Source organism: Perca fluviatilis, chromosome 3 (genome assembly GCF_010015445.1).
Source record: "Perca fluviatilis chromosome 3, GENO_Pfluv_1.0, whole genome shotgun sequence".
Lineage (NCBI taxonomy): Eukaryota > Metazoa > Chordata > Actinopteri > Perciformes > Percidae > Perca > Perca fluviatilis.
The window spans coordinates 42,788,631-42,798,453 of record NC_053114.1 but is presented as its reverse complement, the minus strand read 5'-3'; positions in this window follow the sequence as shown (position 1 = coordinate 42,798,453).

Below are 9,823 nucleotides of genomic sequence, written 5' to 3'. Positions count from 1 at the left end.
TCAGGAAGTTATAGACTACAGTTTCCCTCAACAGCAGCCGGGACATTCTAACGCTTTAACGTGAAAAGCTTAACGTGGTAACTTAATGTACCTAAACAATGATCAATCAGATATCAATTAGTTATCAGTCACATAACGTCCATAATAATTGGACTTTGGGTTAGATTTTTTGACAGTTTTCAGTGGTTATGAGGAGCAATATGAGAGAGAAATTTGGTAATCATTGATCATTGTTTAGGTACATTAAACCACCTCTATTTGTTTCTGGACATCAATGCTAGGCCATATGCTAGCTAGCTAGCTAGGTGCTTAAGTTATGTTACTCACCCGCGTAGTTGTGGACATAACTTCATACGTCCCACTTCAAAGCTTTCTCCCGTTTCCTGACGGGTGCAGGTGAAAGGCGTCGACCATTCTGTGCATATTGTTGACATATACTTATAATAAATCTATAAACGGGCGCAGGGATATATAAACTTGGTTACAGTCAGGTTACAGTGCAGCCGCCCTCAACACACGTTCTAAAGTAAAGTGAACGCACCCTCAACGGGGTTGGGATCATTTCATTGGTCAACACTACAGCTGGCATTCTATTGGTTGTTGACTTTTGATAGGGTTATAACACACAAAAAAAACCGCCGCAGGAGAAAATCGAGAGCAGAAACTTTGCAAGTGAGCAGAATCAGAGTCGGCGGAGAAGGTTCAAAGCTGAGAGCAGGAAATCTGTCCAAACAACAACATATCTGAGTCCAAGCAGAAAGTTTGAGTGCAGGCAGAGCAAATCCAAGCGCGAAGCACAAACTTTGGGCACAAGCAGAGCAAATCCAAGCGAGCAGTGACTATTTGAGTGTGAGAGCAAGGTTTTGAGGGAAATTATTACAAAATCTGAACGTAATATCAGTGAGAAATGCTCTCAAATTGAAAGAATGCGCTCTTGATTAAAGATAGGAATATAACTCCATAATCGACAGATTTGGTTTCTGTTCTGTGTAACTTTGACGGCTTTATTATGCACCCTGCAGAATTTATCACTCATTGTGCTGCATCTTCAAGAAGGTGTTTTTATTAATTAACCATTTATTGCTATACATCCCAACTCATCAAATACAGCAGCTTGTTCAGTGGCCCTATGACGCTCAAAGAACCCCTCTAACGTCCGCTTTGCACAACATGTTGTGAAAAGGTTACAGTTTGGGTCGGTTTAGGCAACAAAACTACTTGTTTAGGATTAGAAAATGATTGTAGTTTAGGTAACAAAAGGTAAGTTTGTTACGTAACGTAAGTTATATACTTAAGTGCATATAAATGTAAATTACGTACGTGCAGGATGCAATTTGTGAAAAAAGCAGAGGGGGGGGGCAAAACATTAAAGAATTAAATCCCCCTTATACCATGGATAGAGCACAACTTGGCTATCCATGGCAAAACACTTAATTAATGAACTTCAATATCCAAGAAAAAACACAGCACTTTCAAGCCGGAGAGCGAAGTTCACTTTGCGGCGACAACAAAATACTTTCACCCTGGAAATGCTCGTTCGTCCCTCGGGAGTGTTTTAATCCCAACTACGATCCTTTTCCTAAACTTAACTGTCATCGCTGCATGACGCTCACTTTTTCTGGCTAAATTTCACTACCATGGCCCCTGAAAGGACTGTCATCTTACAGTGCCTGTGACCACTCACAGTCACCTATTGGCGGCTAAACAACTGCCACTGGTAGCCGCCGTACTGGAGCTCTGTAGCAGCTAAATACAACCAGCAAATGCCGCTCCTAGACTGTTTAAAAAATATGTTTACGCATAGGCAATCCCATCCCAACACTTCCTGATGCTGTAGACCAACTGTCTACTAGGAGTAGTGTCGCTTTGCCAGACTTTCCTCTACAGCGGTGCGGAGGAAGGTCTGGCTAGTCCACATAGCATTCTGGGATGGGAGAAAAACATGCTCTAGTTTATTGGCATTTCTTTAAACCAATCACACATGGAGCCACTGCAAAATAGCCTTAGGTGCCATATGTACGTTCAAAAGTTGTTTTATTCGTGCGAGAGAAAACTCTGATTGGACAGATAGTCTAGCTAGCTGTCTGGATTTACCCTGCAGAGATCTGAGGAGCAGTTAACATAGTCCTCACAAATCTAACAGAGTTTAAAATTCCAACACAAAGAAAGAGGAAGGAACGTCGGAAGAGGAACACCGTGGATATAGACTAACTACGAGAGAATAATTGGTTTTCAAGTTTTCAGCGGAATTATTGGCCCAGCAATATTTGAAAGTGCTCAGGTAATTCTAAGTTTTTATTAGCCTGGATGCCAGCCGAACTTAGCCCCGCCCACAAAATTCGAGGTCGGGAAGTTCACATTCTGACTAGAATCTGAGTATGGCCACGTCAGGCTATTTTAGGCTTTTTATAGTATTTGACAATATTTTGTTTATATTAGATTCTACTGTTAGTAGTTTTAGGGAAGAGTATATTTGTTACAGATATACTGTATAATCTCTCTGTAAAGTGCCCATCTGTTATGATTTGTCACTAAAATTGAATTAAATATTATATATTATGTTCAGAGTGAGGTCAGTTGCTGCAAGAAGTAGCCCTTACTGTCACGGACGGAGCAGGAGTCAGGATGGAGGTAAGTGAAGTTGAACTTTATTATACAAAATCCAACAGGAGGAACAGAGAGCAGGTCCACAGGCAGCACTCCAACAGGTAGGAAATGAGAGCAAGTCTAAAAGTCGTGACACAAGCGTACACATAGACATACCTCGACATATAGACGTACAAGACCAGACCAAGAATGAATGTGCCTCTGCTGCTTATAAAGATGGTGGACTGATGAGGTGAAGGTGGTGAACTGATGACGTGGCTTAACAACGTGCAGGTGTGAGTGATCAGTGCTGATGGACTGCAGGTGTGAACAATGAGTGCTGATGACAGTGAATGGGAAAACAAACTGAAAGTCCATGACAACCAACTGAAAATCCATGAAAACCAACTGAAAGTCCATGTAAACCTGACACTTACAATGATGCTCTGTGATATTCAATTTCCAAGGCAACTTGTTGAAATGTTTCATGGACGCTCTAGCGGTCCCTTGAACGTCACCGCTTTAAGTTGCTTTTATCGCTCTTTATACTTTGTTACCCGAGTTCCGCCTTTGCTCCCATCTAGGGATGGGCATGATTTCTTGACGATCGATAATTTATTATTAAGAATTTCGTTGATCACGTTAATTTGTTATCGATTAAACTAATGCTGGTTGCGTTGTGTAGTGTGAGTCTTGAAGCAATTAAATTTATTTCACAGTGTGGCAGCAATTAAACATTTTACCACCCAAGGGCAATATTTGACTCCATACTCAGTTACCTGGCTGCGAGTTTCCGTTTTGATTTCAAAAGTAATCATGAAGAGCACACGGCGAAGTGTGGCGTGGGACCATTTTGATTTTAAAAACGACTTAGTTCACTGCAAACACTGAGAAGCCGTGTAAGTACAACACGGTCACGACTCAAATTATGTAGCCTACCACTAAACAAAGTGCAGCCGACCCTGGTTAATGTTGGTGGCGGCCGTGGTGCATCCTGCTCTCAGTCTCAACCTAACATAAACTAGTGCCCTATATTTAGAGAGTGTGGCCAACTCAAAGCATGGGCATTGGATACCAATGTCAGTTGACTACAGTGTAACCCTATGGGGCGGATATGCTATCTTGAAATAAATCGTATATTTTCACCTTAAACAGGCATATAGCCTACATGTTATTATCAACGTTTGTCAATATGTGAAAGGCCCTTACGGAAATATTCCAGTGTATATTTACCTTCTATATCGTAAATGGGCCTCTAAAAAATGCCCATGTAGTGAGTGACCACGACGCCTAATAAGTCTCTTGGTAGGGTTTACTTTTCTAATGTCCGCTAGCATACAGGCTAACTATAGCTAGCTTTGTGTGTAACGTAACACAAACCCACCAATCTCAGCGGAGCGGAGCTCAATATTTAAATTATGGTACAAAAGGATCACTAACACCACAGGTCTTATGTTGACAACGTGGACGCAGATATAGGAAACTCCGAAGCCAGTCGTAATATTTACCTAGCCGGCTAGGCTAACGCTGTTGCGTTAACATTAGCAAACGTCGGCGTAGCGTTAGCTAGCTGTCTAAACTTGTGAAAAGCTGAACAACATCCCCCGTCCATGTTTCACTTTCCCTAACTTCAAACTTCATTCATTTCTAAAGCAGTGATAGAACTTTGACAGCATGGTACACATTAACAATGGTATTACTATATTTGTCCTATGTAATTAGTTATCATATCGAAGAGAGAAATTGAAAGTTACCTCACACAATAATGAACAGCTTCCATACTTTTTGCCTTTTTGGTTCACTTGTGAAAATCTTTTGCTGCTTCCCTGTCTTTCATTGCAACCAAACGCGCAACAGTTGGGCATGTTTTCAGTGATTTATGTCATTTTTTAAAATAATTTATTATTTTTTTCCACTATTCCCTGCGCTATGTCAATGGGAATCAGATGAATGTTGGTATCCAACATGGAGTCCACGAAACACGTGACCACCTCTGAACCAATCGCATAACGGGATAGCTCAGAACATTCAATTCCCTAGTTGGCCACACTCTCTAAATATAGGGCACTAGTATAAACTCGGCGTTAGCACGGAGGAGCTGCGATGCTCAACGAGCAGAGAAAATTACCCAAGGGATCTGCAAGTTCATTGAAATGGATATTGGAACCAGCATATCACATTCCGTCACAACGTACCATCACCAGACTGGTAGAAACTCACTACGAAGAACGGAATAAGGTTCCCCGGGCTGGCCAAGTTAGCGCGGAGGTACCTGTGCATCTCGGCAGCGCAGGTGTTTTCGGCGGCTGGACTGACGGTCACCGGGTAGCGGTCGTGTCTGACCTGAAAAACATGCTGTATTTTTGTATTTTCATTACATTTTTAATTTTTTAGAAGTTAAAGTGATGGTTCGGAGTAATTCACCCTAGGGTCCTTTGCACCATGACCTCGAGCCAAACACCCCCCCAGAAGCTTTTTTCACCTGGGTCTAACATTGGGCGAGTTAGCGTAGAGTAGCGTTAGCCGCTGAATAGCTTAGCGCGGGGCTAATGGAGCCACGTTTTTATCTCTTAAATGACCCCACTAATAATGCCCGAAATGATACCAAAGGTCTACACTAGTATATATAGGTTATGCACTCATAAAACGATGGATTGGAAAGTTTGTAAGTACACCAGAAGTTTACATACCTGTCAAGTTTTGGATTTGAAAATAAGGGAAATTTTCCGGCGCCCACCGCGAGCAGTCCCACCACCCCACAGGTGTACAAGAAAGCTAAAATCACCACTTGATGCAAAATGCTGAAAACATTTACAATTTATAACTTTGCTTGTCTTTACATTTACATTTTATTTTCATTCCACACTTTTCATTTCATATTGCTTTTCTTTTACAGTTTTTCTTTTCATTTCACATGACTTTTCTTTACTCTTTTAGTGAGTTATTGTACAAATTTGTTGCAGACTTTGCATTCTTTAAGACTGTTTTGGAAGGAGTGTATTTGTGGGCGGGGCCAGAGTGGTTCATGTTACATGAGAGTAGAGCGCAGACAGTTCTGTTGTCTAACGTCATCCTATTCTCTGTAACAATCTTTCGTACCATGCTAAACACCCTTTCTCAACTTGCATTGCTTTGGGGAATGCATAGTAAAGCCTTCATACGTTTTGGCAGCGCACCGTCTCTGAAATAGCGTCCATCATCCGTCTCTGTTTTTGTTTTCTTCTTTTTTCCCTGCGTTGTCATTCATCATCTGACCTCACACACTAACCTCGCGACAACTGCCACCTACAGTACCTGTAGTAGGCTACTGCCCATATATCTATGGGCTACTGCCTACTGCAGGTTATCGCGAGGCTAGTGACAGAGCTCAGATTGGGAATGTTTTTTTTTTTTTTTACTCCGCTCGGGTTCGGGCTATTATTATTTTTTAATAACGCAGGTTAAAATACGGGAGATTTACGGGAAAATACTAATATGGGAGGACGGCGGGAAAGAAGGGTAAAATACGTGATTTTCCCGGCCAAAACGGGATACTTGACAGGTATGGAAGTTTATGTAAATAACACTTGCCTGCTGGCTTCTGCTCTCTGCTGTTGTTGTTGCTGCTGTGAGACGAGTGCTTAGGGACATCTACAAATTACAACACCGAAAAGAGATGCAACAAAAATATTTTTTAATTTAACTTATTTTTTAAAGTAAGTGCTGTAATATAAGTAGCAGGAGACAAGTAATAATTGAGGTAAGTTTGGAGACATTACCTTATTTAATCATTAAATGAATACATATTTTTGTTGTATCTCTTTTCGGTGTTGTAATTTATAGACGGCCCTAAGCACTCGTCTAACTGCAGGTAGCAGCAGCAACAGAGAGCAGAAGAGAGCAGGCAAGGGTTCATAAACTTCTGGTGTACTTACAAACTTTCCAATCCATCATTTTATGACAGCATTCCTATATGTACTAGTGTAGACCTTTGGTATCATTTCGGGCATTATTAGTGGGGTCATTTAAGAGATACAAACGTGGGTCCATTAGCCCCGCGCTAAGCTACTCAGCGGCTAACGCTACTCTACGCTAACTCGCCCAGTGTTAGACCCAGGTGAAAAAAGCTTCTGGGGGGGTGTTTGGCTCGAGGTCATGGTGCAAAGGACCCTAGGGTAAATTAATCCGAACCATCACTTTAAATAAATAATGAATTTTAATATAAAAATATTAATGATTAATCAATAGTCGATCGATGATCGAGTAAGAAAATTTTATCGAATGCCCACCCCTACTCCCATCATAATTACTATAAAACCTAAAGGCCACTGCTTGCACAGTGAAGCATCACAGTTTGGAACGTATTGCCAACAACCAAGCTGCCGTATTTCATGAGTTGGGAGAGAGACTGGGCTGATACATGACAATAAAAGAACTTGAACAACTTCTTTGTTGTTTTTTTTAAATGGATTAATCACATAGATTTACAGTCCAGATGCTATTCTTTTACATTTTAAATGGAAAGGTTTAAAGTTACAAACCTGGTCTAAACACGCACTGCCAGTCTAACGCCTATCAAGCTAAATCTACAAGGAAGTAAATACCCACATACCATGGACTCCAATAGGCTTATCAGTGTCATTTTTCATGCAATGAATGCTTTGAGAAACCTGAACACCTGCGATTATCTGGTTATGAGTAGGGTGAGACTAGGCAATGGTCCAAGTCACCTGAATATCTAAGAATACGTTCACTTACTGAAGTGAAACTAATAGTTTGTTCTCATATGATAAATAGACATTTTCTTATCTTTATTGATGTGCTGACAATTTCCAAAATAAGAGATTAGATACATAGATATGATGATTCCACACATGATTATGATTATGGTCACCTGCTAAGAAAGGCAAAGCGCTCAGGCCACGCATAAACGTCACATATTTGGGTTTTCCATAGAAATCAGTCCACAGGTTGTTATAGGCAACCAAGAAAGTCACGGAAGGTCTCTGTTTTTTAAGTTACGTTACAATCCGTTCACCCATTGGCAATACAACGTGCCAGTGGGTATATAGAGATATATTGCAAATACTAGTTCATATACCAAACTTGTAACGGTTAAAAACATGGCCGCGCATTTTGGTCATTTTGCTAACAAGGGAGATTAAATCCCCCTCATATCGCTCTACTGCTAATAAGATTAGTGCCTAGAACAGGCCAGTATTCACCTGTACTCATTACCCTTACTTCTAATTGTTATTGACAGTATTATTAAAGCAACACCAAAGCACTTTTCCTCTTTGGTCCCCCTACAGGTTGGAAGCGGAATTGTCCCATTATGTCTCATTTGAACTACAGATCCACAACCCTCATCTGGCAAACTTGCATAGTGCGGTTATAGCCGATAGAGGGCCTCAAAGCGAATGCAGCAGTGCCGTTCACCCTGTTACGAGTTGATGATCCACTGAAATAATTTTGGAAACATTATTTTAAGGTACAAAAGAATCCTTGTTGTTGCTTTAATAGGCTGATATTTATACAAAAATTGGCTACATATCACAATTTATTGGGAAAAATCCAAGCAATTTTATTTAAAATCAGACATTCAGCACCCTCATAGAGCCCAAATGGAATGATTCTTTTTGACTGTGAGATTGGCGGTCGAATCAGGCTCCTTAGACTGAATCATCGAATAGGTGAATTCATGAATAATATATACTGTATCTATATATTCGTGTCACCTGTACAAGATATACATAGACACATGCAATAATCATGTCATGGAACTACTGAATTAGTACTGGCACCTGTTTTGGACCAACTCAGGCACTGAATAGGACTACCCTACACACTTTAGGTAGAGCACAAGTAATGCAGCTGGTGCGGTGCCAGCTCTGAACAATAGCAGTGCCAGTAATTCAACATCTTGCCTGGCAATGCTTCAGGAGTCCTGAAATTACATTTATTTACATGAGGCTTTTATCCAAAGAAACTTGCATTCCTACATCATCTGCGTCATTAGACAAAGGGCATTACACATCTAACTTTTTCAGTTAATTAAAACACAATCATTTAATCATAAAAAAAGGCTTATTTCGTGGTTGACTGGTAACCTCGCCTATATTCTTAGAAAAAACACTGAGGTGGTAATGAATCACAGTCCCACCTTATTTTCCCCTGCAGTTGTGTGTAATTAGAACATGTATTAATAGTCTACATTGCTTTGCTCATTTGTATAATGACTTTTGGATGTTCCATCATTTAAAGCGCAACTATCGCCAAAATGCAACCCAGGGTGTTTTTGTAAATGTACCCGAGTCAAACTTTTGTTTAAAAGCATAATTAGGACGGAAACGCCACTTTTAAGATTTACCGTATTTTCGTTTTCGGTCAAATGGCCTTTTGAATGAGAGTGCTAGGGGCACTACAATGATCGCATCAAAATCACGGAGATCAACACTTTTTGACTGGCAAAATGGCGGCGAGCAGAAAACCAACTGCTAAAGTGACTTGTTCAAAACCTCTTTTTAGTAAACTCTGTGAACACAACCAATGTTCTCAATGCTGAGTCCATGTGTAGATCCCCTGGTGATACTTGGAGCAAAGTTTCATGTTGTGTCGAACCTTCTTAATGTTTCAAAAATAGCGATTTACCCATCATCCTGGGTGACTCTGCAGACAACATTGTGGAGTTACCGCCGCTTTCTGGGCGCCATCTTCCCCCAGGACCTCCAAAAGCCCAGCAGAGGATGTACTTCCTGCAACAGTTTAACATGTCAAAGACTATGATGGTGCACTTCTACACTGCTATCACTGAGTGTAGGGCTGCACAATATATTAATTTTTTATCGTCTTTGCAATATCAACTGCCACATCATACACATTGTGAACGGCTGCGACATATCGAGGTTAGACAGAGATGTTTTGTGTTGGTTAAAAGAAAATAACTGCACATTACGATGTTACTTTAGACAAATCAAAACAAATAAATAAGATGACATCAAAAAGACCCATTATTTTACCCATTATGTCTTTTATTGTTCATTATTTGTCTCTTAAATGTGTGTTTCAAACCTTGGAGGTAAAAATGTGTGTCTGTAAATATAAAAGTCAAGGCAGGCATTATTTCGTTATGAGCAGACATTTGAATCATACTTCATCAGCAAGTTTATATACTGTATATCAAGTGACTCAAATGTTATTGCCCACAGGAATTTTCTTTTTCCAAATTTCCAAGCAGCTGATGTGCTGACTAAACCTG